The following is a 22492-nucleotide window of genomic DNA, read 5'->3' as shown; positions in this document are numbered from 1 at the left end:
TTTTTCAGACGGGTTAAAGAAGTTGGAGCATCGCTGGGTCAAGTGTATCGAGCTGAAAGGAGACTGTATAGAGAAATAAATCGCCACTTTTCCAAAATTTTCGTTTTTCTTTTGTAGGCTAAGTACTTATCGGATCGCCCTCGTATATAATACGAGGGTGTTGCAGTGAGATTTTCCCGGGGAAAATGAGTCGAAATATGCGAAATAAACAAAAAGAACGGTGAGAGTGTTTATAGGTTTATCTGTGCAAGGAAAAATTATTTCTAATAAGCGAAAAGTACCGTAATCGAACGGTTTCATGTGATTCGATTATTTTACTAACACAACCAAAATTCGATCTATCGAAATAATTCAAGAGATTTAACAAATTTCTATCGATCTAAATTATTCGACACGCATTACAAATATTTGACTTGTTCGAATATTTCGAGCAAAGAATTACGACAAAGAATTGGATTGAAAAGAATTATTCGCGACAAAGAATTTGGAACAGAGGTATATCTCTTCTTTAAAAGTTTCATAAATTCATCTTTCGCACTGTTTGAACAAATACATCGATCATGATACATATATAATCTAAAGAAGTGTATTTCCAGCGATAGGTTGTCCAGTACTTATTCCAGTTACTCTATATAAATATTCGAATTGATATATGTCGAAGGACACAGTAGACCGTAAAAATATGCAACCAGGTATGCGAATGTGGGAGGAATAGCACTCGACGCCAGGTGAGAACGCATAGTATCAACGAGGAGGGGATATAGAGAGAGACAGTGAAATAAACAGAATAACCATACGTAGCGATAGATACGAACGTGAATAGTTTATTCCCTGTAGCAATTATTTGGATAACGCCTCTCACGCAATGAATAAGAAATTTGATTTCCAGGTATGAACCGTTAAAATTCAATCGAAAGTCGTCAAACTTTTAAAGCAGAATTCGGGTGCATTTCAATTCCATTGCAGTGGATACCTTGATATTACCAGTGAATAATAAAAAGTTTAAATAAAAGTTCGTACGAATGGCAATCTGCATAAGAATATATTCAAATGGCTCTTAATTCTACCTTTCTCTAACGATTTTCTCTCTCCGTGTTTCGGAATTTTAAACATTCGATTTCTATCGATGAAACGAAAGTGAAAAACGCACAACGTATCTCAATTATGCGCGTACGTACCTTTGAAAAATAAAAATACTGTAATTCGTTCGATGGAACGAAAGATGTACTCCAAGAATTAATTCTATGTAATTGAATAAAACTGCACGGGGTCTTTCTCGTTCTTGAAAGGTCGCGTGTGAACAATTCATGGAACAGAATAGAAACCACTTTACACGGTACAATTGATCCATGTCCGTGCAATATTCTTCCGACGGTATCAACATATTTTCGATTGTAACACGAAGGACGTATCCATAGGAAACTCTGCACTTAACTGAACGCAAGGTGTACACATCCTATCCCGACGGGGTGAATTAATTATTAAAAAAAAGTGAATTCAAGCCAAAGGTTACATTCCTTCTCCGCGAATGACCATGACTTTCGACCTGAAAATCAGCAACGAGTGCATTCACCCTGATTCGATTCATTGACGCCTTTCTAAGCGGTCTGACATTCCAGGCGCGTACGACTCTGTTAGTTCACTCGAATCTAGATTGCATTTCTATCGTACAAACGCATAGTTGCACTCTCCTTGCTTTCATCGAGAAATCTGCATGGTTTGGATACCTGCTGTCGCCAGAGTAGGGACTGCTCGATTAAACTCTTATCTAGATCAGCATTCACAGAGAAGAATTTTATTCTTATTGTAGGACGATAAATTATTTATTTCATTGTTCGTTGTTCAACGCGATTATGCAAGACCTCCTGTGATACATGTCAGTAATTACGAAAGTGGGCTAACGGAACAATATTATAAAATTTAATTCATCGTGTATTTTGGGTTGTATCATTCTATGCATGATAACGCGCAGTGAGGAAAACATTGAAAAATATTGTCTTGGATTATTTTCATCGTTATCGATATTTATATAGGATCTATTTTAGTTTTCAACAGAACCGAGTAACAATTGGATGTACCAACGAGATAAAAAAATCAATGATAAAACATTTGCCTAGGTAAACGGAGGTTGCTAGAACATAAATCTATAACACGCAAACAAAGGTAAATAAAGACATATGTTTGTACGAACCTATTTTATTACTTTGAAACCCTACTTACATTTCTGAGGTAAGGGCACATTACTGGACATCGTGTATATTTATTGTTTGTCCGAAAAACGGACAAAATCTTATTTATTATCATTCTTCTGAGTGTACTTAACAAAAGATTCGCGCATAACAATTCTTTCTTTTTATCGAATAATTTTTCTGCGCCATATGGTTCATTACAACAATTTAACCTATTCGTTGCCTCTGTTTCTTTTCTTAATGTTTCAATCTTTTTTGTCGGAATAAATTTTTATCGGAGAAGAAAAATACTTAAAATGTGGAGAAAAATTGTTTTTCAACGAATCGTTTAAGAAATTTTCCGATTCTTGGACGTTTTTCTGCGTTGAAGAGTTTACGAGATTAAATGAATCGAACAATTATGTATATATTTTTTATATTCGTCGAGCGCAGTCGATCGATATACTATCTTGCTTTATCTCGTTTCTTCAATGCGTAATAATTTGTTCCCGATAACGTCACGCGTTCTGTAAAGCACTTTGTATTGCACGCCTTCGTTGAGTTATCGACGAAAAGATTTTTAATGTGCTTAACTGTGCGCTGCAACTACCCACGATCCCCTAGTACGCACTTGGTGAATAAAAGTTTCACATTTGTCACATAAGTGACAAAGTGTCGCAATAAGTTTCTTATTTCTCACTGTGTGCGCGTTAATATTCGCAAAATTGATAAAAATTAAGAACGTACAAAACGAATGCGATGGTACGTGTTAGTAGGAACACTCTCTGAGTTTCGAGTAGCTTTATTCGAATAACTCGAAAAAATTTGTGAGTTTTGTTTAATCGAGGAAGCTACTTGAATTTTCTTATACTCGAGTATAAGGTATAATTTTCTGAAATATTCATTACTGGAATGTTTCGAGTATTCGAACAACGTGACGAACTGAATAAACCGTAATATTAAATAATTTTTATGTAATATAAATTTAAAATGATTTTTAAAATATAATAGCTACGAGTCGAAGACTCTGGTTTGCGAGCATTTAGAATTGAATTGGCGTTACATTATGCGAAAAGTCTTCGTAACTCTGTGCTATCAATCTTGTAGATTGTTTGTTTCATTCTAATACGAAACTGCAGTGTAATGCAAATACACACAATTTGAAGTATTGTGCAAAGTACTTAGTGCAACCTATGCAGAATGCGTCGTAGAAATGATTAGAGACACGATAACAAGTGATAAGGGTTGAATTGTGCTGTGCCATTACGTAACATAATTTATGTGTATGCAAATAATTGGGTCACTTTTTCTTATAATGGGACCTCGTACGTGTTAGTGCAGTAATCGAGGCAATTTTTCATTGTCTACGACGGAGTTAAATATGTGATTGTGAAAAGGTTAATAATGTTAGAAATTTGTTACGGTCAACTCTACAGAGTATCCTTCGTCTTTTTTAAATTCTAATATACGTATAGTTGAAATAAAAAGAAAGTTTGAAGTAGTTACAGGTCGTATTGGATTAGACATTTTAGACAATTTTAACTTGAAACTAATCTTATTTATAATTCAAAAAGCAAAATTGTATCTATATAAACAGATTTAATACAAATCACCATTGATTTTATTGTGTAATAAACAGTAGGTAAAAAGGACAATTTTAGAAGACTTTAAATAATTGTTCCATTCATCTGTACTAATAGAAAATGAAAGATTCAGTTTAGTGTTTCTGAAAATAAGCTTAGAGATAAAGATTGAATAGGCATCGATCGAGATTGCCCTCTATAATAATTATCAATTCAAGTACCAATGTAAATAATGTTGTACATTCACATGAAATGATCATTGATAAAATTTCGCTAATTAGGTAGATTGACCTATTACAGAAATGAGAATCGATAACACGTAATGTGACACATGACACAGCTGCATTGACAAAGCTTTGCACGATGTGTCCTCGATACGTTTCCATTATTCGCAAGGTTTCGTGTTCCAAATTGAACATGAACAAAGGAAAACGTATAAAGAATCACCGGCGCGGCGTTTAAAAAGCTAGAATGTGTACGAAATTATACATTAAGAAGAAATTGCGCGTTAGAGCCACGATAATCGTATATAATTTACGTTCACATGTCGTGAATGTGTATTTACTGTCTTATGTTTGTAATTAGCATGATAAAATCCCGCTTGTAATGCCTCGCTACATATATACGTATAACCAAAATGAATGGTTTTCGGTTACCAGTAATTCCCAATAATCAAGATAAAATATTCTCCATAATATATATATATATATATATATATATATATATATATATATATATATTATAAGGTAATATTCAAAATGATAAATGGATATGAAAAGTTAATAATTTTTTTATAATATATTGTGAATCCTTGGAAAAATAGTTCCGAAGAAATTCAGTATTGAATAAAAATCGAAGCTTCTAAAATTTGATTTCAAGAAATCCTTCTATGAGAAATCTTCAATAAACGTTTTATCGAATGACTTTCGTAATTACTTGATTTAACAGCTTCAGAGTATATTTTTTGAAGTTCTTTGAAGGGAAGAGTGTACATAAACAAAGCAACGACTGTTCGGACTCTGAAAACCAATATTGGAGAGAAAATACGGGCTCGAAGACTGTGTGTTATGCAAAAATTGACGAAAAACGTTGTCGAAAGAGCAGCAATTTTCTAAGGCTAGAAACGATGGTGAACACGATGGAATAAATTTAACAGTTTTCGAACCACTGCGTGACTTTTGGTTCGCCGTGAACAACCGTTAATATAAATTTTACTTGGTCTTTAGAGCGCTAAGAAAGCGTATAATAATTTCAAGAAGCGTTTCCAATTGTTAATGATTTATTTCGGTATACGCGAAACTTTATTTGCAATCGTTAATCCGTTTACCGTGTACACGGAAACCTTGTAGTTGCATTTGTTAAGCATATACCTCGAGCGCTCTTAGGCGTTTTCTGTACTAATCGACTAAACGCATAAGCGACCACCCGAAAAGATTAAAAAAAAACCTTAGAAATTTGATCGGTGCGACAATATTCAAATTAAGTAGAACAAATTTCAGTGTTTCTTTTTTTCAATTGTGTATTAGTTACCAAATTTCTGTTTTTTTCCCCTCTTTTTCTTACAAATAAAGAGGATACTCACGTTCAAACGATCTCAACTATTCCTTAGTATTTGTGTATCAGTTACCAAATTTCAGTGTTTTTTTTCCCCTCTTTTTCTTACAAATAAAGAGGGTACTCACGTTCAAACGATCTCAACTATTCCTCAGTATATGTGTATTAGTTACCGTAGACGTTAAACAAAATCGTACTATTTTGTAACGGAAATGTTACGTATTGTCTCCACGGAGTGTGACATAACAATTGTCGGGATCTATACAGCATCGCAACGCTCCCGTAATCCAGATGTAAATGTAGTAAGCGCATGCGGAATCGATTATGTAATGCACACAGTATGGAAAGCTGGACTATACGTATCAGCTGATGCCGGCCCCGATTTTGAGATTCCAATCACGGTATTCGGGATAGATGATCTAGTTCTCCCGGTCTGAATATCCTATGGAATATTTGCGATACAGTGTGAACAAGTTCCCGTCCAGCTGGAACTGTACAAAACGAGCAAACCGCCGTGAATCTCTTTCCTAACAACTTAATTCGACTGCAAAATTCTGGAACTGTAAAATAGAATCACTCGTGCAACAGTAATTCTAGTTTTACTAGAATAGTAAATGTATATATATTAAGTATAATTTTATGTACTTCTTGTAGTTTCCCAGCAGTGGTATTCGGTAAAATATTTGTTACAATAATTTAAGGGGGGACGACACTCTGAGACGTGAAAAAATGGGGAAAGTTTGCGAATTTTTTTGCCAATTAGTTACCAAATGAAACATGTAATCTTTTTCGGAGAATATGAATATAATTTTCAGCAATTATATGAATATAATTTTCTCAGTTTAAAAAAATAAGAAAAAAGAGCGGTGTCACCCCTCAAATAAGTGTTTGAGTTATGTTTTCAAAGTGGAAACATTTTGAATTTATCATTGCTTTGAGAATCGGTTGCAAGATATTCCCCAGACTACACTTTGCCTGCTTTGGACAGAAATTGCTTCACTTCTTCTTCGTTGTATAAATATATAATAACGAACAGACTCGTGCGTACAGTCGTATGCAAAAATGGTAAATTTGAGAAAAGAAAAATACGAGAGTGAAAATTTTATGTATACTTATATCTATATACTTTATATATAAAACACAAGTATCAACGTTTAAGCAAATTTTCATGTTTCTGATCTTAGTGTATACAAATGTTCGTGAGAATCAATAGCCGAGAGTTAACGAATTAAAAAAATTGAACCCTCTAAAATACATTTCGAAGAAATAGTTACCACGTATCTAAATAGAGAAACAAAAATTCCACAGGTTCGAAAGAACAAATTTCACTGTTTGTTCGCTTCGTAATATAAACGAAAGGTCGTTTCATTATCGTGACGTTTACAATTATTCCGGACAGTAGATCTAACGTAGAAGAATCTTTTCAGTAACCGTACGAACTGACAATGATCCCTTCTGTAAAGGGACCAAGGGTCTCGCGAGTGTGATAAAATCATCCAACTAACTGTGAGTTAGCATCAACGACCCTTCTAAAACGTTTATGAATGCAATTAAGACGCCAGACGTTGCTCACGTCACGCCCAGCAATTTAATCCAGTTATTTTTATCTTTTCCTCCGTTAATCATCTTTCTTTCGTACCGTTAAATGCACTTCAGGGAAATAAACTGGCGATTCGCTTCATCTTACGTCACTCGAGATATTTTTATTTTTAGCAAACGCCATTTTGACAATTTTTAATCGATATTGTTCAAATTAGAAAGTCTATATTTGAGATAGTCTTCGCGAATTCAAGAGAATGGCGCTCATAGATATCGGCCAAAGTATTTGATAATTTGACCAGAATTATCAAATAAATATATATATATATATATATATATATATATATATATACACACACTCACACATATATATATTAACTTTACGTATAAATAAGTTACTTAGTTTCGTTCGAAACTGTTGAACGAGATACGGAGCATTCCCATATCTTCACTCCTGCACGAAGATATGGAGCATTCTTTTTTTGTAAAAATAATGGTAAAAAGAAACATGGTAAAAATGTTGCATGTAACTACGTGATACAATAGAACGCAATCAGTGATAAAATCTAGTTTCTGCATCACATGAAACGAACAAACGAAGTAACTTCGATTATGAAAACAAAAAGCTTGCTTTTCGTTCTGAAAGATATGGTCTAGAAAACTATATTAACGAGGCGATTTTGTGTTATTTTAGTGGCTACTGTACACTTTCAATTCGTGAATCTTCTTCAACATCCTACTCAATTAGCGGACCGTGGATGAATCATAAGATGATTCATATTTCGTAAACTTAATCGTAAAAGCAATTTACGAGCTTTTTTACGACACGTATAAATCCTAACAACACCGACGATAATATTGATCTTTTGTTGTTCTCTTAATAATATTAACCTTCTTCAAACAATGTTAATTTACAAAGTGTTCTGTATTCTACGAGCAACCACCACGATTGTAAATAAATATTCGCAATCAAATTTCTCGACGATACAATATAAAAACCAATTTCTCTCCGAAGAGATGCTATTTATATTATATAATACCTATATATTTCATAATGGTGTGAAACACTAAACAACAACTTCGAAATGTCTACGCGAAGAAAGATGACTTATAATTCTCGATTACGGTCCGTAATTAATATTCATACAATTAATATTAATCACTAGGAACACCTCGTTGCAACCACATTGTTTGGCAGAAATCCAGAACAACGAGACACGGTAACGACGAATTTTAGCCACGATTCCCTTCGAGTTCCCAAGGAATTATCGTAATTCGCCTCGAAGTGTATCTTTCGTTATAAATATTCGATGTGCGAAATATTAAGATGGCCGATCGATCCACTTTCACGAGAAGAGGAACCGATTCTGCTGAGGCATCGTTTACTTTTCGTTCCGAAAGATATGGTTTAGAAAATTACATCAACGAGGCAACTTTGCGTTATTTTAGTGGCTTTTAGTACCGAATACAGTGTATTATACGGTTGTCAGGTTCGATCGGACGACTGGGATGTCTCGATGGCCCGATGCGCTCATTTAGGTCTCTAAACTCTCTACCAACAAGCAAAGAGACCCCCTGGTCTCGAGAACCGGTCTTGGTACTCCTACCTGTACCGATTTACCGATATCAACCTGTGCGTAAATATACATAATGTGTCGCGCATGCGCTCAATCTATTCTTCGCTATTCTCCGATCCACTTCGTCACACTTTCGGAACACAAATGGAAATTAGCTAACCGAACGATACAATCCTGCTCGTTCGAGCTCGGAGTTGTTCTTTTTTTACACGGTTTTATTATTCGGTTACGTACCAGAGACAGCAGATAATACGACGTTCGATTGGTGATACGTCCTTGCCTGTTTTAGATTTTTATGTCATGGCAGTCGTTGCTCGTCAATTCCAAAGTACACGTCGTTACTAGTTCCGAGCACAGTGTTGCGCGAACTAATAGGTTGTTCGGTAAGTTTTATCGTTCGATAACAGACAACTGTACTGTCCAATGTAGTATTGTTCAAGAAGTTTTATCGAGCAACTTAGTACTACATTGTTCAAGAAGTTTTATCGAGCAACTTAGTACTATACTGTCCAATAAGTTTTATCGAGCAACCTAGTACTATACTGTTCAATAAGTTTTATCGAGCAACCTAGTACTATATTGTTCAATAAGTTTTATCGAGCAACCTAATACTATACTGTTTAACTATACTGTTCTAAAAACTGTAAGTCTTATATAAGTCTACTATAAGTCTAAAAACTATACTGTTCAATAAGTTTTATCGAGCAACCTAGTACTATACTGTCCAATAAGTTTTATCGAGCAACCTAGTACTATACTGTTCAATAAGTTTTATCGAGCAACCTAGTACTATATTGTTCAATAAGTTTTATCGAGCAACCTAATACTATACTGTTTAACTATACTGTTCTAAAAAACTGTAAGTCTAATATAAGTCTACTATAAGTCTAAAAACTATACTGTTCAATAAGTTTTATCGAGCAACCTAGTACTATACTGTTCAATAAGTTTTATCGAGCAACCTAGTACTATACTGTTCAATAAGTTTTATCGAGCAACCTAGTACTATATTGTTCAATAAGTTTTATCGAGCAACCTAGTACTGTATTGTTCAATAAGTTTTATCGAGCAACCTAGTACTATACTGTTCAAGACGTTTTATCGTGCAACCTAGTACTATACTATTCAAGAAGTTTTATCGAACGACGAAACTTATCGAGCAACCTAGTATCCGTGATGTAATTTCGAGCGATATTGAGGTTCGTTATCGAAGATTTCTTTGAAAGTAGTTATTATCTCTGTAGGCTTCCAGGGTGCAAATTATGCCCTTTTGGGAAATGTTTCCGACGTTTCATCAACGTTGCAGCCAACTTCGCAGATCTGGTTCTGCGAGTGACTGGTACTGAACGGTAAAAGCAACCTTATATGTTTCAGTTTCCATTTCCCTTTCGATTTTCTGTCCGATATTGTCTGCAGTATCAGAATGAGAACGATGCTGTATAGGACCTCGCACTGAAATAGTCGACAACCAGAAATCTCGATTCGCTATCACCGTGTTTCTCAGGCCAGTGACGAAACTGCCTGCAGCGAAACGACACACACACTTTGGAATATGACAAACAGTACTACGCGGTCGATTCGTTGCACGAATAATCGAATTCTCTTTTTTAACTCCTCGCACCGCTTGTCACGTGATTTTTTGTGTTCCGTAAGCTGGTTGCCAGAAACCAATCCGAAATTCCAAATTCTTTCAAAGAAGAGAGAAATGTCATCAACTATCGAGGACGAAGAATTCCTACCGAATATTTAGTTTTTACGAATAAGTTCTAAAATGTACGTTGTGTATCTCGAGTAGGCGATTCTTGAATAATTGTCAACGTTGCAAAATGTGCGTGTCTTTTCAGTGAAAAATTGAAAAGTTTAGTAAATACTTAGTTTCTACGAGTAAGTTCTAAAATGTACGTTGCGTATCTCGAGTAGACGATTCTTGAATAATTGTCAACGTTACAAAATGTGAACAAGTTTTTCAGTGAAAAACTTTGAAATTTGATCGATCTTGCAATATTTTTACACCGTCGAATAGTTGCGGTTCTTGAAAAAATTGATCATCGAAGTAAAATATAATTTGGTCTGTATCAGAAAACAAAGTTTGCACAGCGTTAGGCCTAAAGTATTGACGTGTAATTAATACTCCGACCGCAAAGCATTGTTCGTGTAACGCTATACGATCAGGTTGGTATTATTCAATCGTTTACACTTTCATTGGTAGACAGTATTCTTACCAACGAAGCATTATTATGCACGCGCGAGGAACGAATGACATAATTGTTTTTACAGTGGTCGATGATTCATACACTTTTATCGTGTGCAATCAAAGCCGCACTTTCCATTCATGGTCCTCGTTAATTTTCCAAACAACCGTGGAATCTTCGCGACACAGTGTCCCTTTACACGATTCTCGTTACGAATCATCTTTTACGACTCGATTCATTTCCATACTTTTACCTCGAACGTCCTCCACTGATCGTAAAATCCTAATTGAAATACAAAACAAGATGCATCTTCACGATGGATGGAAGTTTCACCGGTTCATCTTTTCCTCGAACTTTTCCAGCTACCAGTATTTCTATCTTTCCGTTTCAAACTGTACATCTTTGCAATTGTCGATAGAAAATGGTCTATTTACTAAAAAAAGTTTTCATCTCGAAATATTTGTTTTCTCGACCTATACGAATACCGAAGCCATTCTTTGTATCGCCGCGAAGCGAATTGGAACAACTCTCTCTGTTCCAAGAAAAGGAAGTAATTGTAACATTTTCAAAGCCTTTTACCGTGTTCCTCCGTTTCGTTTCGCGCAAAGATATCGTCGAAAGGTCTGTCAATATCGAATCCGAATCGTGTCGCGGTGAATTTTTCAATTTTCCATACGTCGATCTCGAAAATTCAATTGCGTAACAGCTCTGGAATTTATTACGCGCGAACGTGTTTCGATCCACGACTCTCGATAAGATAAACACCAAGAATTCTATCCCATTTTGAAAATTAACTTCGACGTGTAATCGTTATCGCTGGTAGATGGTGGTAGATGAACAGTCCCGTCGTTGTTTGGAATGGCATTGCTGGCGTATTTATCGGTAGTGAACTGGCAGTGTTGGAATTAAACATTCGGACATGTTTGCAGTATCGGTTACGTTTACAATGCATCGAGTGGTAGAACAAAAAGTGTGCGTTCAATTTTACGTCGAAAAGGAAGAAAAAACGGCGCAGAGACTTTGTAGATTCTGAGAATTTTAGCTACGAAGGTCCAAGTCAAAATTTGAAATTAAAAAAATGTGAAACTTATTATCGAATCAAAAAGATTGAAAAGAATGAAAAATTCGTTCGAGAACGACCCAGATCTATATCCATGTTTAATTGTATATTGTGAAAAGAAAATTGCTGGAGTTTGTACAATAATTTTTTAGTAATCATTGTTCGATCGTTCAATATGTCGTCCTTTGATTACCCCATCTGTTCCCTAGATATTTCCCCTGAAACTGTTTCACATCACTGAGAATCAAGCTGCAGTTAAAAGGTGAAAGATTCGACGAGGTTGACACATTTAAAGTAAATGCAAAAAAAAAAAAACGCTCTCGACAGCTTCTTAGTAGAAAACTTCTGACGATGTTTTTAAAAGTAACAGGAACGTTGGAGCACTCGATCAACGAAAGGCTACTTCGAAGGAGACTATTAACGCTTAGTTTAAACGCGCTAAAAGATTCACTCTAAACAAAAAGTCTTAATATTTGTTATCATCTCTTGCGTCGTAAAGTTGGGACTTGTATTTCACGCAATTTCCGTCGATAATTCAGGATAATTGACAGAAATTTCACTCGCAAAATTTATTTTCAATAATAATGTATTAATTAGTAAGAAACATAAATAATTCTCGTGCTATTCATATTCGTTTGGGTCAATAATAAATTTCGTAGCAACTTGAAGAAGTGTATACAATGCTGCTAGGAAGAAACAGTCGACGATCAAATTATTACGAACTGTTTAAACAATTACATATTTTATATTTTCACTGGCGAAGTATACACTTTCTTTTGCTCTTCTTATATAGATACAACTCTCGACTACAGTTTCGTACGTTCGCAACAGTTACTTATTTAGTTAGTGTGTAGCAAGACACCGATTTCTAACAAGTTACCATTTCATGCTGTAAATCGTTCGCTTACGCGTCTTGATATTCGTGGTTCGTTTTTCTTAATTATTATTTATAATACAATTACCGAAAAAAAAAAATATCGAAAGCACGCCAATTCCATTCTCGAATTTCCTATTCCATTCTCGACCGAGTAACGTATTATTCATTTACGACCCTGTAAATAAATAATAGTTTCAAAGTATCGTACGTACTACCTTGGTTTCAGGAAACGAAATTTATTCCAAGCTGTGAAACGTCACCGAATATACTATACTTTCGTACCACTTCGACACAGGCCGGGAAAATTTCATCTGTTACGATATAACTGTACGTCGACGATCATTTATCACACGAGTTAGACGATACGTCCGACAAATTGCATTCGCATACACGACGGGGTAATTTGTACAGAAATTTCTTAACGCAGGTACGGTAACCTCGATAAACGTGAACCGTATAACAATCCTATATCGCGTAACAAAAGGAACAACGAATCTCTCCTAAAGAGCTTCTACGATCGTTTGCAACGAAATTGTTGACTTTAAATAGCCCATAATAATTTCAATGTTACCGTCTTGTGGCAATCGAAAGAATGCATTCCGCGAGAGCAGCGCTTTCACCGGCTCGTGTAATCTTCTCTCTCTTGCTTCCGGAATAGAGTGCATTCTTTCCGCAAGTGATGCATTTACCTAGCCGTGGAACGAAATTTCAGTTTTCCATCTCGGTGCAACGACGATGCGATACGGTATTATTAAACTGGATCGCGAATAACGGTGTTCGCACGTTTCAATAAGGATATCGCGTACCTGTAATGCTGCACACGTTACGCAACGTCGTTTGGATTTCGAAATACACTCTCTAACGGTTCCATGGCAATCTTCTTCGACATTTGTATACGGCTGCGCGCACAATAAAAACTGGGTGCCAAATATTGACCGTTCGTGAAACCATTGTCACTTACGACGATGGAACGAGAACTCTTCGAATGAAAGTGTACAAGGGAATATTACCATTGACAAATGATTCTTATGTAGGCCACGCTTTTCGAGAGTTAAGGTCATCGATGTGCATACGTATATATGGAGTTTTAGCTCCCGTCGAGGTGAATTTAACACACGTGTAAGAACACGACCTTCGAATGATCCTAAGCCCGAAGATTTATGTCGACAGGGCGTAACGCATTATACGGACACTCTAAAACTGCTATTATGTGCCTTAACCTTTTCAAGGACGTATTATTCTCTTCGAACGAACAAAACGAATTAATTGGGTTGTTCGGGAAGTGATAACAAATAGATAATAAATAGGATAATAAACGTGAAACGAGTTTATTTGTCGCTGCAACTTTGGTGAATGTTTGAATTTCGAAATATGTTTTTTTTTTTCGTGAAAATGAAACACGATTTTTTTTAGAGCGTGTAAACATTTTATTACATTATATATTCTACAGTTTGTAAAACGAAATTACTTTGCGAACAACCCAATATTTCCTTCGAATGAACAAAAATTCGAAGGGACGTTAATCAATGACATTGATCGACACTGTGACGATTTTAAATGGTTGAACTCTGTGTTACGATACTCGAAAGAATTTACAAACTGGAAGAAGTTGATATTTTCATTGTTTCGAATAATAGGGTTAAGTATGACTTCATGGAAAATAGAATATGGTGGCAGTAGTTTTTTTCTTTTCTTCTTCTCTGGAATGCAGGCGTAGAGATTTTAAATGCTCCAGTTATTTTACGACGAAATTCGATAGAGTAATTAATTCTAAATATAGTAGTACGAGTGTACGTCCATCGTAAAATTGATAGCTCTCGAGACACTCAAACAGCAAAGTATCGGTAAAGTGTTAAAGTTGTAGTTCTTGAATCGCTACGTCGCGTTTACGTCTCATGGCCGCGGATGTTAAGAAACACTGAGTAAATATTGTTCCTATCTAACCCAAACTAAAGGTAGACAAACGTTTTTATGTACGAAGCGCGCGCTGCGTAAATATACATACAACGTTTTAACCGTTCAAACGAGCTATTCGAACTATTTGGGCGCGAAGAAAGAGACGATGCGAAAAACGTTCGTTTAATTACAGACCTTAAAAGCAAAATATCGGGGAAACTGTTTATTTCAAGGTGGATAGATACATCTCCGTGTTTTTATTTTCAAACGTTACTGTATCGAATTTTATCGTAAAAATCCGACTTCCTATTAAAAAGAAAAACAAAGTTGACCTTCGAATGACCTTAGTGTTGTCAAACGTATCGTAAGGTACATTTTACAAATTTAATGCAATTTCTATTATACAATTGTATGTATAATAATTACAAAATAATTTTCTAGAAGAAAGTAAAACAGTTGTGTTTTATATATACATTGTGTGTGTGTGTGTGTATACAGAAAAAAAAAAAAAAAATATATATATATATATATATATATATATATATATATATATATTTATGTTTGTTCATTTATTTACGTACAACTTATTTTGATATCGATGCAATTTTGACAGACCTTCGAGATCGATTCGCTCGGAAATGAAACGAAGAAAACAAATTTGATCCACAAGTTCGAATTTATTTGCGAACGAAACACCTTTTGTTCGGTTGCGCTGTAAATTGCGCCACACCCGGTGTAATCGTATGTCATTATTACGTACGTTTCCACGTAATGGCATACGTGTACAACATTGGCTCCTCGATACCGACCGCCACAAAGAATCGAACCAATTACATTTCCGAGGACTTTTCTGCGCAAACTTTCGATACACTCGATGCAGCTCGATGAAACTTTCTAACGACTATTACCAGAATACACGCTCGATACGTTTACGGCCGCATTCCTCGAGCAGAATTGCATTTTGCAGAGGAAAGAGGTTGCCCTGGCCAGCTTCGAATTCGGTAATTATGCCGGAAGTCGAAGCTTAAGGGACAACACCGTAACGAGAGGTTAAAAAATGGGAAAACTTTGCGAATCTTTTTCCAAGTGATTACCGAACGAAAAATATAGTCCTTTTCGGAGAATATAAATATCACTTTCTTGAGAAAAACGTGATACGAGTTTATTTGTCGCTGCAACTTTGGTGAATGTTTGAATTTCGAAATATGTTTTTCATATAATATTCTACAGAATTGAAAGTTTAAGAAAATAAGAGAAACAAATTCGATTTTTTTTATTTGTCAAGGAGTTGTCTCCCACCAATTACCAAGCATATTTCATAAAAGTCTTCCTTACTGTGACTTTTCACAATATTTACACTATTATTTCAAACTATTTGATCATTTGTATCATAAAGTACTGTAAGATTAATGTTTTTCAGGTAATCCTAATAACATACAATTTTACTACTTTCACGAAAGCAAACATTTGCAATAAAAATACATTTGACGAAGCTGCTCTTAATGTATCTGCACGATAAAATACTTAATTAATAGTTAAAAAAACAAGAAAAACAAATTTGATTTATTTTTACTCGTCAGGGTGGTGTCCACCCTTAAACGGTGCCCTTATTACGCGAGTTCCTGTTACGTTTTCACGCGCGAAAGGGAAGTAAAGAAAAAAAAAGAAAAAAGAAAAGGGAACGCATTAATTCGCGTTCCGACTCAAAGTGGCATTATAACCCTGGCCGGTAGCAAGGAACGGCTTCTCCTAGTAACGAGAAACGCTTCGTTGATCTCAATTAAAAGCGCGACGCGTCTTAAACCCGTGCGAAGCAGAGACAGACGTAAACGAGAGGGGAAATAGAAAAACTGACTGGTGCAATTTCCAAAGCGCGACTCCATCGTGGATCGTTGCCGGTCGTGGCCGCTTCTCTAACCTCGGCACCGATAATCATTGCATATGTACCTGTGCACGCTGGTTAACGACCCTATTGAAGCGTTCCTCACCGTAAAAAAAATAACGCACCACCGTGGAAAACGTGGCTCGGCACGATAATGACCGCGTGCTTTTTTCCGTTAATCTTTCGAACACCTCGGTGCCACGTGTTCATATATCTCGGAGGTGTGAGCGCCACCGTGTCTATCCCATAGACTTTGACGAGCGTTCGAACGAACTGCATCCCCGCAAAGTGCACTGTCTATGCACGGTTCTTTCGACTCGCGATTGAAAAAGTGGGGAATTTTATCGAGATAATTCACCCACCGATTTTAGTATCTCTTGAAAATAAAACACGCGTGAACGTATTTGGAAAAATTGATCCCTTGGGAAAATATACACGAGCTCGATCTAATCGAAGAGTTTGTTTCACGTTGCAGAAAAGGGGATGCAGGAAAACTGCATCTAATGCACTCTTCTACGCTTGACTTCTGCGTAAGGTTCTAGCAAGAATTATTTACCTTCTCGAGAAGTAAAATGTAAAATAAAATACAGAGGGCTGTAGTTATTTCTTTTAATAACCCATAACTCCCAATAGTGTCTTATAATTTTTCTTTCGCATCTCCATCGTAGAGTTACACCACTTACTTTGGGAGATATTATCCTAAAGAGAGAGTAACGTCCAACTTTTTTTTATTGACAAAGTTTGTGAAACCGAAGTTATATATCAAAATACTGGAGAAGAAATTCAACGAACTCATCTACGGTGACACTATAAATCAAGTATAAAATTATTTAAACGGAAAGGGATACGCTTCATAGGTGCCTTGGGAATGGAGTACAGTGATCATCTTGATTTTTACCTCTATAAATAGGTTTTGCTCTCATAACCTTGAACCGTTTGAAGGTTTCTGCGCCCTGAGTTTGTTGAATGTTATTGAAGCTAAAATATAGCAATCTGTAGAAGAAACACACAAAGTAGCCGTAAAGTATCTTTGATAAAATCAAAATTTCTTTTTCGAATAATTTAAACGGTCGATTTTGGAATTTGTTTCGTCATTTGAATTCATTCCTGGAAAAATAGTAGAATTTCTTTTTATTTTACCTTTCTCTCGCGTTTCTTATTTCACGAGGAATTTAAAAGAAATTCGTTTATTATTCGTATAATGCAAATGTTGAACATTAAAATTGAATAGAATGTTAACACACTCGATAGAACAATCCAGCCCGCTTTATTCAATAAATTGTTTAGCTTTTCACCGTACGACAACAACGAAGAAGCTTTGTAGAAAACAGTATCGTATTGAATTGTCAACGCCAACTTCGGTTTAACTGTCGATACTACGCTATAAACCACGCCGGTAAAATATTTTCAATGTATCTGGTAGTAAAAGACAGGAAATAAACCGATAAAATTTATTTTTAATACCTTGAGTCCTATCATAAATGATACGAGTGCCCTTTAAATATCTATAAATATCGATATGAGACATTTCGAACTTTCTTGAAATATTAGGGGGACCGGAAAGTAATGTCGTTTCCCGACATTAAATTCAAATACATAAATTTTTAACGAGTTTTTATTTTTAATCAATGATATAATCACCCTCATTATCAACAACCTTTTGCCATCTAGTGTGCAAATTTTCAATGCCGGATCGATAAAAATCAATTGGTTTTTGAGCAAAATATACAGAGATGGCATTTTGAATATCATCCAAATTTGCAAATCTTTTGCCACTTAGAAAGTGTTGAAGCGATCGGAATAAATGGAAATCCGATGGTGCAACATCGGGCGAGTATGGTGGGTGAGGCAGTACCTCCCACCCCAATTCATTAATTTTTGCCAAGGTTCGTCTTGCGCAGTGCGGTCTTGCATTATCGTCTTGCAGAATAACGCCTTTTCTGTTGACAATCGCTGGCCACTTTTCAATTAAAGATTTATTTACACGATCTAATTGTTCACAGTAAAGGTCTGCATTCACAGTCTGTCCAGGTTTCAGCACTTCAAAATGAACAACGCCGCGAATACTCCACCAAACACACAAAAGGGCCTTTTTGGGGTGTAAACCTGGCTTAGCAGTACTTTGTGGCGATTCATTTGGAGAGAGCCACTGCCTTTCGCGTTTTGGATTATCATAAAGAACCCACTTTTCATCTCCGGTGATCAAGCGATCAAAAAACGCTTCTGTATTGTGCCGTTGAAGCAATAAGTTGCATGTGGTGGATCGGTTAGCCTTGTTCTCTTCGGACAGATTATGCGGGACCCAAACACCTGCTCTGCTTACTTTCCCAATCTGCTGCAAATGTTCTTGGATGGTCGACCAAGGTTGGTTAAGACTGTTTGACAATTCCTCGATTGTCTGACACGGATTTGCTTCCACTTCCGCACTTAACACGTCATTGTCTAACGTTGTTGGTCTTCCTGATCGATACGAGTCGGAAAGATCAAAATTACCGGATTTGAACTTGGAAAACCACCTTTGGCATTTACGAACGTCTAATGCATTTGGATAAACATCGCAAATGTTTTTGGTAGCAACTGTTGCGTTACTACCCTTGCGAAACTCAAAAAGCATGCAATGCCGGATATGTACCTCTTCTGGTATTTGGCTGGCCATTTCACCCAAAATTGTAAAGAAAAATTTTAAATTTAATTATTTACAACTAAACAAGTCACTATAACCTCAGAATGTCTTTGCTACGACTTTAATGTACACAATGAGCTGACAAATGACAATCAAATAGTGACATGCGCAGAAACGACATTACTTTCCGGTCCACCTAATATTTATAGAAATTCACTGTTTACTGAAACTGCACATAGAATAAAAATTACTATATCAAAATATCATCACACAGTGTCTTATAAATTCAAAATTAGAATCCGTACTTTAATTTTTCTAAAAATGATCAAATCCATGTAAAAAAAAAAGAAATATTGGAGAACGTAATTTAACAATCGTTAAATCGTTAAATACAAACGACATTTAGAAGTCTCGGAATACAAGAATTTTTGTTCAAAGAATAAACCAGTGATTCATTCCGCGTGATATTTTTCTCGTTATCTATGCAAACGAATGTTATCGCGATAAAGAATATGAATAAAGATACTCGATACGATTTGACACGAGTTATTTCACATAATATTTTTTCAACACTCTTTCGCATCGTATCGAGAGTATAAAAACATACAACATTTTTTCCAGTTCTAAGTTTAAAGCGGTTCGCGCAAAATGTTTCTTTCTTGTATGCGCTAGCCTCTAAATACCGAAGTTTTCTAAGAAAATTGCAAATGTAGACTCTTCTTACGTTAGAAACACGTAGCAATTCGAGAGAAACGTAGCGTTAATTTTACACTGCTGAAAATAATTACAGACTCACGAACTCAAATGACTATATCTCAGCATGGTGGCTAGTACCTTAAAAACACTAATGTGCTATGCAAATTAAACTTTCCGTAAAAAATTGTCGTATAAAATACACAGAGTTTCCTTTTCTCGTTTATATTTATTTCCTGTTGTTCGTTCGCACGAATTTTTCTGAAATGCAATCTCTTAATTGCTCAGAGTGGAGTATTTTTTAACATAAAACCGTTACAATGTTATTCATTTGTATCGTATTACGTCGAAGAATTTTTATCGTCATTAACGACGATTAATTTGTTCGAGAAGAATGACGCAACTCGTTTTCCAAGAACACTTTTCCAAAATATATACAAATTGCATACATATATTCTATTTCAATTCTTAAATCGAATAATACTCACAAACGCGAAATTTATTAATTTTTCTCGAGATACGAATGTTTCACGACGTATAACTCAGAAAAATTTTGTCTTCGTGTAAAATTCTTTTTTTTCTCCATCAGACAAATCACTCTGTGGCGTATCATTTTAACATCAAAGATGATGTACGCTTTGATGTTGCAAGAAAATAAAGTACCGAACTACCTTCGAACGTTTCCCACTATGATGTGTGACAAACTCGGAGCTACATATACGGTATTTATAGAAATTAAAACAATGTGCGTGCTATACCGTGTTATTAATAGCGCCTCGTTCCTTCTTTCGTACTGCCAATTGTATGAAAAAAAGCATAACTCACGGTGTTCGCGTAGCAGTTGCTATTAATGATTAAGAGGCTTTCGTATAGGCCTATAAATAAACCAAAACTGTCTGAGTAACATTCGAGTAGGTCAAAAAGTAGAACTTGGTTTATCGAATGTGTACTCAACTACGTCATTCGGGCGATGTAACTCCTGGCAAAAGTTTTCGATCGAACCAATTGACACGACTGCGTGACTAAAAATAGAAAACACTTTCACATTATTCGATCAAAATATTAACGCAATAATGAATATTTTTCTTCGGTTATCAAATACAAAATAAAGAAATAAAAATGTTTGGAAATAAATAATCGATTATTCTAAATTGGAGGGTAATTGCCGCTTAATTATTAATATTTTAATATTTTATTTCTCACTTGCATCGCATCCTTTGACGGTACTAATTTTACGAGTGTTTGTAACACTGTAGAAACGAAATTTCTTCATACAATTATTCATACTCCACAGCTCGATTATTCGAGGTGCTCGAAAAATTCGAAAAGTTCGACTATTCGAAGTATTTGAAAAAATTCGAAAATCTCCACTATTCGAAGTATTAGAAAAAATTCGAAAAGCTCGACTGTTCGAAGTATTAGAAAAAATTCGAAAATCTCCACTATTCGAAGTATTAGAAAAAATTCGAAAAGCTCGACTGTTCGAAGTATTTGAAAAAATTGGGAAAAAATTGAAAAATTTCGATTATTCGAATCACTCGAAATGGGATATTGAGTTCGGTTCGACTGTTCGAATGGCTCGGTTCGTCTCGGCTCGGTTTTCCCCGAGTACTCGATCGGCTTTCGTACGAACGACAGCCGCCGAGCAGCCGCCGGTCCCTCGCGCGAGTGTATTCTAGTCCCGCGAAAAATAGGAGTAGACGATACGCGTAGCGACGCGTGTAGTATTAATATCGGCGTTTATGCCGCGCATCGAGAGAACGCGCGCGAGAACGTAATTTCCACTCGTCATTCAGACGGAGTACATCCTCATTAAACCGATCGGGCCGAGTTTGCATGCATTACCTATACGAACGTTGCGGTACACGCTGTTTAGGATGATGTTGTGCGCGAGTCTCCGAGACGCTCCCGAATGTCCGATCGGGAAACGACTCGGCTTCCGCGAAACAATACACACCGAAAATAAATTATACACGCAACGAAATTACGGGACGTATCTGGAGCGGGAAGCCTATCGTTGCTTCGCAACATCGAACGATACAGTTAGCTTACGTTCAATCGCTGGAACCGAGGTAATATCGCAAATTGAGCCACAAAACCGCGAATATAGATGCTCCTGGATATCCTCTCGCGAGATACACCTCGAGTTAGGTTCGTTCTGTACACCCACCGACAGGTATTTCTTGCAGAACGTACGCAATGTCCATATCAAAATTGTAAACATTATCGAATATGGAAAACCAGCTTCCATTCTAAACACGATTCATTGTATCCAATTCAAACATTCCGATACAAGCGTGTGTTTGAACGTATTCATTAATTTTTACTCAATCGAGTGTGTACATATGTTCTCCGATAATAATTGGAAAGAACGTAACATCGATCTGCGATAAAGGAAGGGAGTAATTTATAACGATCTTTCTCTCCTTTCATCTCCTTCCTCTTCATCTCGCGTAACGACATTACGTTCTTTCTAATTATTACCGAAGAGTATCTAAACACCAGGCCGTAACGTTTACGATATCAATAAATATATATTTGAACAGATAATTGTGTCAAACTACGACGTTCTTTAAATTGGATCTACGTCCTACGAGCCACTTATCGTCGAATTTATGACTCATTATAATCTGCAAATTGATTCCACTTGGAGGGATTAAGCGATGCGACGTTAAAATATCAAGGTAAAAGACTCTTGTGTCTCGCGTTCTACGGAGGGAAACGTTTCAGTTTATTCGTTCTCGGAATTATCTTTCGAAGAAATCTTGAAAAATCTTGCAACTCGCGACCACTAAAGGATCAAAGAATCTTTGGTCAGGCTCGAGGGATGCAATATATAAAAATACCA

The 22492-nt window shown here is 36.0% G+C and overlaps 1 protein-coding gene across 1 annotated transcript in view; it reads left to right on the top strand.

The window, feature by feature from the left end:
* Synd (protein kinase C and casein kinase substrate in neurons protein Synd) overlaps nt 1–22492 on the top strand; it is a 97965-nt gene that overhangs the window by 31012 nt on the left and 44461 nt on the right. The gene's annotated exons all lie outside the window — the stretch shown is intronic.

This window comes from Ptiloglossa arizonensis, chromosome 14, assembly GCF_051014685.1.
Source record: "Ptiloglossa arizonensis isolate GNS036 chromosome 14, iyPtiAriz1_principal, whole genome shotgun sequence".
NCBI lineage: Eukaryota > Metazoa > Arthropoda > Insecta > Hymenoptera > Colletidae > Ptiloglossa > Ptiloglossa arizonensis.
Note: the sequence above shows the minus strand (reverse complement) of the source record. Positions and strands in the feature narration are given on the sequence as shown.